Source organism: Centrocercus urophasianus, unplaced genomic scaffold (assembly GCF_019232065.1).
Source record: "Centrocercus urophasianus isolate 14NV4802_14NV808 unplaced genomic scaffold, USGS_Curo_1.0 seq_13, whole genome shotgun sequence".
Classification (NCBI taxonomy): Eukaryota; Metazoa; Chordata; class Aves; order Galliformes; family Phasianidae; genus Centrocercus; species Centrocercus urophasianus.
The window spans coordinates 16,846,963-16,854,907 of NW_024884475.1; positions in this window are offsets into that span (position 1 = coordinate 16,846,963).

A 7,945-nucleotide genomic window follows, 5' to 3' on the forward strand; every position below is an offset into this window, starting at 1 on the left:
CGCCGTTGCCCGCCGGCCGCCCGCCGCCGCCTCCCGCGCCCTGACATCAGCGCGGCGCCGCCCCGCGCTGCGGGCCCGCCCCCCTCGTGGGAACGGGCAGGGGCTGCGTGCCGGCCCGGGGCGGGGTGGCGGCCGTGCTGCCTTGCTGTGGGGATGGGGAGTGGAAGCTGTGCTCTGAGGCAGCGGAGGTGTTAGGAATGCCCCGAGGGCTGACTCGGAAATTACTTCTGGCAAGTTGTTGAACGAGGAAAGCGTTTGGGGTCGGAAGGATCGTTTGTGCGATGTGCGGATCTCAGTATGTCTTCGGGGATTATGTCATTGGCAAGCGCGTGGGAATTGTTGCAAACCACGAGCCTCGCTGGGTTTTGCTGGTACAGCTGGGCTGTGGGTGCCTTGTGCCGTCATTACAAAGAAAAGCAAAGAAGCAGGAATGCTACCAGCAGTACAGAAGGTGATTTTCCACTAGAGAAGTTGTGACAAGAGTTGTCCCCATGAAACACAGCTGCTGGGGCCATCTGGGGATGCCACTTCAGGATGACTTGGGTGTGTTCACAGAACCACAGCATGGCTGAGGTGGAAGGGCCCTCTCTGGTCCCACCCCTGCTTCAGCAGGGACGCCGGAGCAAGGTGCCCAGGGTCATATCTGGGTGGCTTCTGAGGATCTCCAAGAAGATCCACAGTCTGTGGGCAACCTGTGCCACTTCTCTGCCGCCTGCTCCCAGGTGTGTGCCCACTGCCTCTTGTCAGGAGGCTGAGGAGGGGCCTGGTGGCAGCGGGGTACAGCAGGAAGACCTGTCACCTTAGTTAAGAAAGAGTGGTTGGTTCTGAGCACTCAGATGACAGAAACAGGTGCATGAGAGTATAGGAACGTAAATATGCATACACTCCCACCCCCATATAAATTTCCTTGAAAGAACATTCAGAAGTTTCTTGTTTTAGAAAGTGATATCTACTGTATTTGTAAATAAAAATGAGCCCTACATAAAAATGAAATTCTCTCACTTCTGTGCAAAGGAAAAAGGCACTGAAACAGATCTCCAAAGAATTAGAAACAACACTTCCACATTCTGTGGCTTTCCTTCTCACCTCAGCTCATAGATGTATGTGATTTGTTCTGTAGGCCTGCAGATGCATTCACCATTTAAATCATGGCACAAATAAGTGCAGCCAACTGCATATGAATGCTTGTACAATCAGATACACATAGAGAAGATAGCATTTTAAATGGTAAAACACTCCTAGCAGCATGCAGACAATACGTAAATGAGCTCAGTAAGAAAATTTGATCTGAGGCATGGGGTGCACAGGAGCATGCACAAGTGCAGTATGTATAAGAGCATGGTTCTCTGAGTAGTTGGGGTGTGGAAAACACTGATTCCTAGCTGAGAATGGCTCCTTGTGTTACTCTGGAGTGTTATCATCATCATTTCTACTAATGCAATGACTCCCTTTTCCAAAATCTCAGGTATATGTTGAATTGCAGAGATAAATGGAATCACACAAACATGGAGGAGCACATAAATATTAAAAGCATATCCAGATGTGAAAGTTGTCAGCTCCATTTCCTCAAGATAGGAAGGTGTTTCTCACACATTATCATTCCCACTTCTCAGTTCCTTTATCAAGTGTAATACCAATGTGAATCCTTTTGTGTTTTGCTGGTGCTGGACAGTGGACAGAAGGCTGCTGATAGACTCATATAATCATAGAAGAATCATAGAATCATACAGGTTGGAAAAGAATTCAATGATCATCTAGTCCAGCTGCCAATGCATCACTACCACATCACTAAACCAATGTCCCTCAATGCCACAACTCCAAGGTTCTTAAACAGCTCCAGGGACAGTGAGTCCACCATCTCCTTGGGCAGCCTGCTCCAGTGCCCTTTTAAGGCAGAAATTTTCTTCCTTTTAAGAAGAAATTTTTCCTAATACTCAACCTGAAACTCCCCTGGCACAACTTAAAGCCATTACCTCTCCTACTATCACTAATTACCCGAGAAAAGAGACTGACCCCCAGTGAGGCTCACCCCATACAAAGCAAGAAGCATAAAAGAAAAGAAAAATTCCAACCTTCTGTCAGAGAAAATATAATTTCTAGGTTAATTGGCAAAGAGCAATGAGTTTTGTTGGATCACACATCGACCACCTGTCCAAAGTAAGAGATCTGAAAAAACTTCGAGTAAGAGCAAAGTATGTCAGTAAAAGTGCTCCTGCTATGAGGACTCTTAATTGCTTGTGACCCTGCTGTGGCGGAAGTATGGGAAAATTAATGCTCTGAGCAATATTCATCTTGCTGAGTGTTTTCCTTTCTTTCTTCACTCGTGGCTCATGTGACCTTTTTGGAGTCCAACTGTTAGAGGAGATGCACTGCAACATGCGGAGTACATTATTATTGTCTTGAATATTCTCCAGCTTTTGTAACCAAATGTTTGCTCTGCTTGGTCAGGATTAAATGTCCTTTGCTTTTGCCTTCTGCAGGTTTCTGTTCCAGATCACGCACCTGGTATGTTCCTGCAGTTGGCTTTAAAAGAAGTGCAAAAGCAGTTTTCTTTGCTGAAGTGCAGCACTACAAAGTATGCTTTCATAAAGTCTTTTTAAAATTTCTCAGGAAGGAAACAGAACTGCGGCTTGCCACAACCTGCTCTGGGAGAGTTGAAAGTCTCCTGCAGTGGCACCCTGCTCTCCTCCCCGGCCTCTTACCTCAGGTGTAAGCTGTGTGCTGCCTGTGGAGGTTGCTACTCACATTGCACGCTGCTGGAGGAAGAGCATTTGGTCACACGCCTTGTCCTTGCTTTCATGTTGTCCAAGAGGCCACTAAACATGGGTCCATTGTGGCTCCAAACCCCCAGCCCTGGGAATGATGACATGGAGCAGGCAGAGCAAGTGGGGGCTCCCAGTTACCTTCAGCTATGGGTCTACCTGGCAATAGTCTTTCTGCAGAAAATGCCTGCATATGTGGGCAAGCAGCATGGTTCTTGCTCCCTGCCCATCCTTCAGCTAGGACTGATGGCATCTCTTCTTCCCCCAGCTGCTGGTGGGAACTCAGGATCTCTGTGTCCTTTGCCTTTTTCTAAAAACATTCAAAAGTTTTCAGCAGTTTTCCAGAGGTTCTGACAGGCAGACTCAAATGCAAGCAGATAATGAATTAACAAAAATCTCTTTTATTAATGGCACTGGAGAAAAGAAAAAAAGGATGGTAGAGATTTGTATCTTTACAGGATGACCAAGTTTCAGTCACTGTTTGATCACTACCCCCAAAAATTGAACCAGGAATTTTCACTTTTCTGTCTCCACCTTGAGCTCAGAAACAAAAATTCTAAATTAGACTTGTAAATGAGAGCAAAATTCATCCTTTTTCATTTCAAGGACAGAATACCTATAGCGCTTGCTATAGAAGAAGTGAAGCCTTTTAGGTGTACACTCCCTTTGAAATCAATGAGACAGAATTACTGTTTGATTTTAGTATATGGCCAAGGCTCAGATAACCTGCAGTCTCTCAAAACCATGGGCATTTGAAAATAAATCCTTGGATAAGCCATAGTTCAGATAACCCGTGGGAAAAACAGAGGCAGAGATGGGGAGGCTGTGGGAGAAGGGCAGCAGCCTTTGTGGGAATCACGGCAAGACACTGTGAAGACAAAGACTTTGCCTTTTATATACCTGCTTACTGAGAAATTGTACAATCAGCTAATACATTTTAATGCCATTTGATCAACTGCAGTTCTCTGACCACTTCACCCCAATTTTACTTATTGATTTCATGTGCACTGAACTGCTTCGGAAGAGCACCAATTCTCTGCATTCCCATTTTGCTGAAAATGACCCCAAATTATCTTGGCTTCTGCACATTTGAGACAAAGCTAAAGATAAGGTCTATCACACAACAGACATTACCTAGCTAGTAGGTTGTGAAAACCAGTTTTATTTGAAGTAGTTGAGCCTAATCTGACATAGCTTTATATCTGCTAGAAAGCGCTACTGGTGTTTTCTGGATGTTGTATAAGTTAAAATCCATTTGCTACCTACAGACAGGTTGCTCATGGCTGTCTGGCCCCCTGCTTGCCTTTCCACCTGCAGAACATCAGGCCTGATGGTTGATCAAAGCAGGTCTGAGCTCAGAGCTGGTTCTGCTCTCAGCAGAGGCTGGACTGGATACCTCCTGAGGTTTCTTCCAACCTGGATTGTTCTGTGACCGTTTGAATCCGTATAATGGAGCCCTGTTTATAGGCTCTGTGAACAAGGAGCCTGGTTGTAGGCGGTATTGCTGAGAATAAGAAATGCAGCTGTGAACTTACTTCCTGCCTATGTTTAAACTCTCATTAAAAATGATGGATTATTTCAGCTTTTTTTTTTTCCATGTCACCCAGATACATACATGCACATCTGTATATATAGAAACTGGGAGTATCTGAGCGTTTTCCTCTGTGTTTTTATCCACTAAATATATGTTTTATAATCCTCAGTGTTTTGCAAGGCTACAGGGTAATGTGCTGCATTCAGTAGTTACTCTTGCTCAGGAAATGCACAACAGTCACAAATGCTGCACAGATTGGTTGCTGGGTAAACTGTGGCTCATTTGTATTCAGCACCCTGCGTAAAAGTGATAAGAAGCCAAATACTCCTAGGAAACAGCACAAATGAAATACAGCACGCAGGAGGGGAAGTATTTATAGAAACAAAATATCAGCATTTTCCACACATTTACACAAAGCAATTTCAGTCTTTTCATAGGAAAAAAAGAACATCTCTGGCACTCATTTATTCATTTCCCTGCAGTCATATATTTTGGCCAAAAAGCACTGACTACATAGAAAACCTTCAGGTCACAACAAATTAAAGATCAATGACAACCCAAAATAGATGCTGTCATATTTTCACTCCTAACATGTCTTTGTAATGAGCATTGTTTTAGTAAGTAAATAACGTGACATTTCTGCTTGAATGGGATTTTAGTGTCGTGGCTGAACTCTGCCCACAGATCCCCAGTTTGCCATCAGAGAAAAAAAAGGTATCTGCTGCATTTAACTCCCTGGGACCTCTGGGCTCATTAGTGCAAGTCAGTGCAATGTTAAGGCCTGGCAGTCAGAAAATCAACCCACCACAGCTTTCTTCATGTGTGCATAACCACCCTGGGCTCTTTTGAGGATGGCAAAGCGCTGCCTTGCTTGGGCACAACGCCCACCTGCACCTCAAGGACAATCCCTGCAGTCCTGCTCCAGCAAATGGTGCTCAGCTTAGCCAAAAACTTCCACCTTGCTGAAGGGAAGCAAAGAAATGCCCATGGCAGCCTTTCGAAGGACGAAATCTTTCCATCTCACTCAAGTCCAACTATCTGCAGAGGGAGATGTGGGCCCCCAGGCCCCTCCTGTGCCCGTTCTGCGGGGTCACCGAGCGCAGCACACACTGCTGTTTCTGTCGCTGTCTGACAGAGCAGCCTGCCCTACTTCTTTACATGACAGGTAGGAATACTGAACGATTCCCACAGTGTAGGTGTTTGATTCTTAAGTCTAAGAGTGACATTTGAAAACTTACTTTGTTACACGTGCTTGGTCCTTCTTATGTGTGTGGCTCACGCAGACATCCTATGGGTAGAATTAAGACTATGCAATAATTGCAATAACACAGAGGAAAAGTATTTGTGAAATTATTTAGCTATTTCACAGTGAAGTAATACAATATTCAGTATTCGATTACAGCAATGTAATACCCATTCATCCAATTCCAAGTATTATTCCCACTTGGTTAATGATGTGAGAAAAGGTTGGGGGATATCACTGTCTGTACTTTCTGCTGTGATCCCTTGACTGAAATAACAATTTGCTATTTGTTGGTTTTGGGACAGGGTTAGATTTAGGAAAACATGAAAAGTGAATGACAAAATCTCTGCCGCAGCGGGAATTTATCTTTTACTGCTCTTTTACTGCTGAAGTTTTCATTAGAAAGGCTGGGAAACAGGAAGAATAAGTTGAAACCTTTTAACACAAAGCAAAGAAGTAAAATATGAACACATCTAAATTGGAAAACAGCTGAAAGACATAAAAATGTCTTTTTTTTTGCTGACGTTCTATAACCGAGTCAGGAATCCTTTAGACAAAAATTGTGTTATGTGGTAGTAGAAAAGATTTTACTTTTAGTGCTACGAGGTGATCTTTTGCATATCTCTATGTTAAGCTTAAATTTTTTTTATCTTTATCAAGGTTAAATAAGCAAATAAATGTGCAGTGGTCGCTACATGCCAATGATTTACCAACAGCAAAAAGGAGGCTCAGACACTGCTGGCAGCTGTGGCAGGTCCATGTGGAGCTGTTAGGTTTGACGTGGGATTTTCTCAAATCTGCTTTCTGTCTGTATCTACACACACAGTGTGTGCAGGTAAAGGAAACACATTTCAGAGATGAATTCCTACAGCACATGTTTCTTGATCAACAAGAAAGCAACCTGCAAAGCCTCTAATCTCTTTCTCCCTGGCAGAGGAGTGACAACGCGTACCAACCCAAAGCAAGCCTGATAAAATGGAGCAAACCAGGGAAAAAAGGATAAGGTAAGAAAATGTATAAAAAGTTGATCCTAAAGCAGCTGCAAACCAGTCAGTCCAAGATTTTTTATGGCCAAAAAATGTGGAGGCCTTACAAGTTACTCTGCTCAGGAGAAACTGATGCAGTGCTGTTACAGCATTTCTGAGCTCTGTTCCTTTGGGCATTGGAGGGATTAAGCAAACAAAGGCAATTTCTTTGCTTCTTCCAAGTCCCTTCCAGACAGCATAATTTCAAAACTGCCTTTCTGGGCTTTTCCTCAGGGTAATGCTCATCTAGAGTAGGTCTGACTTGCCATGTTTTTCTCTTCCCTTGTGTCTTTAGTCAAGCATCAGGAAAGTTCCTCTTCCTGTGTGATTTCGCTTTGTCAGTGAATTTGCACATCTTACACTGTGACTTGCAGTGTTAAGTGAAAGATGGTGGCTTCACCAGCCTCTGTAACACAGACTAGTGCATATAAAACATACTAGAGACAAAAGATGAAAATTTAAACTTGGGACGTCTGTTTCACTCTTCCAGACACCAATTTCCTGATTTCCTGAGGTCTACACAATTAATGCAAACACTCCATTGTATTCTGGGTCATATGGTTAATCTGATCTGGTTTCTTCAAAGCCATAACAAGAAAGCCAATGTTTCCAATTTGTCTACATAAGCAGCATATTTTTTCCTCAGATTAGATATTTATTTCCCTTGTCGGCATTTCAATACTCATAAATCATATTGATGCAACAGAATAATTTATTTTGTTGTGAAATCTCTTACACGGTCAGCAAGATCTTATCTAGAGCAATGCAAATGCTAGAAGCTGCAGTTTAGGCATTGCTTGTTCCTTTCAGTTCAAATAAAAAAAGAAAGACAGGCTTGGAAAGGTGATAGCTCCCTGTACAGAGTCTAGGTGCAGAACACTGAAACTTCAGCAAAATATCAGATTGCCTTGATGGACACCTGAGAGGGCACGAGAGGCTTCCTTCTCACCAGCAGGAGGAAGGATCAGTAACAGCTACGCAGGTAGGCTGGGGGGGAATAAAAGCTGATGCATCACTTACAGAGCTGGTCCAGTAGTGAGGCGGCCACCTCTCAGACTGCTTAACTGTTGCCTCATTCTGGTAGGTCCCGAGTTGTAAAGGTGCCCATGCCCAAAACTGCCCAAGATGTAGGGCTCTAGATCAGACACATGCAGGTGAAATGCAGGTGAGATTCAGAAACTGCACATTTCTTTGCTTCGGTCACCATGAAAATTTGTTCCACTGTGTTTTCTTAACATACAGATGTGGTACATCCCCTGAGTATCACAGCTGTGAAGCTGGGTGTGTTGATGTCCAGTGTGGCTCCTGCATTCCTGCGCTGGTCCCACAGCCACAGCATTTCTTGGCTCCAGTGCAGGGCAGTGCCACTCGCCGTGCTGAT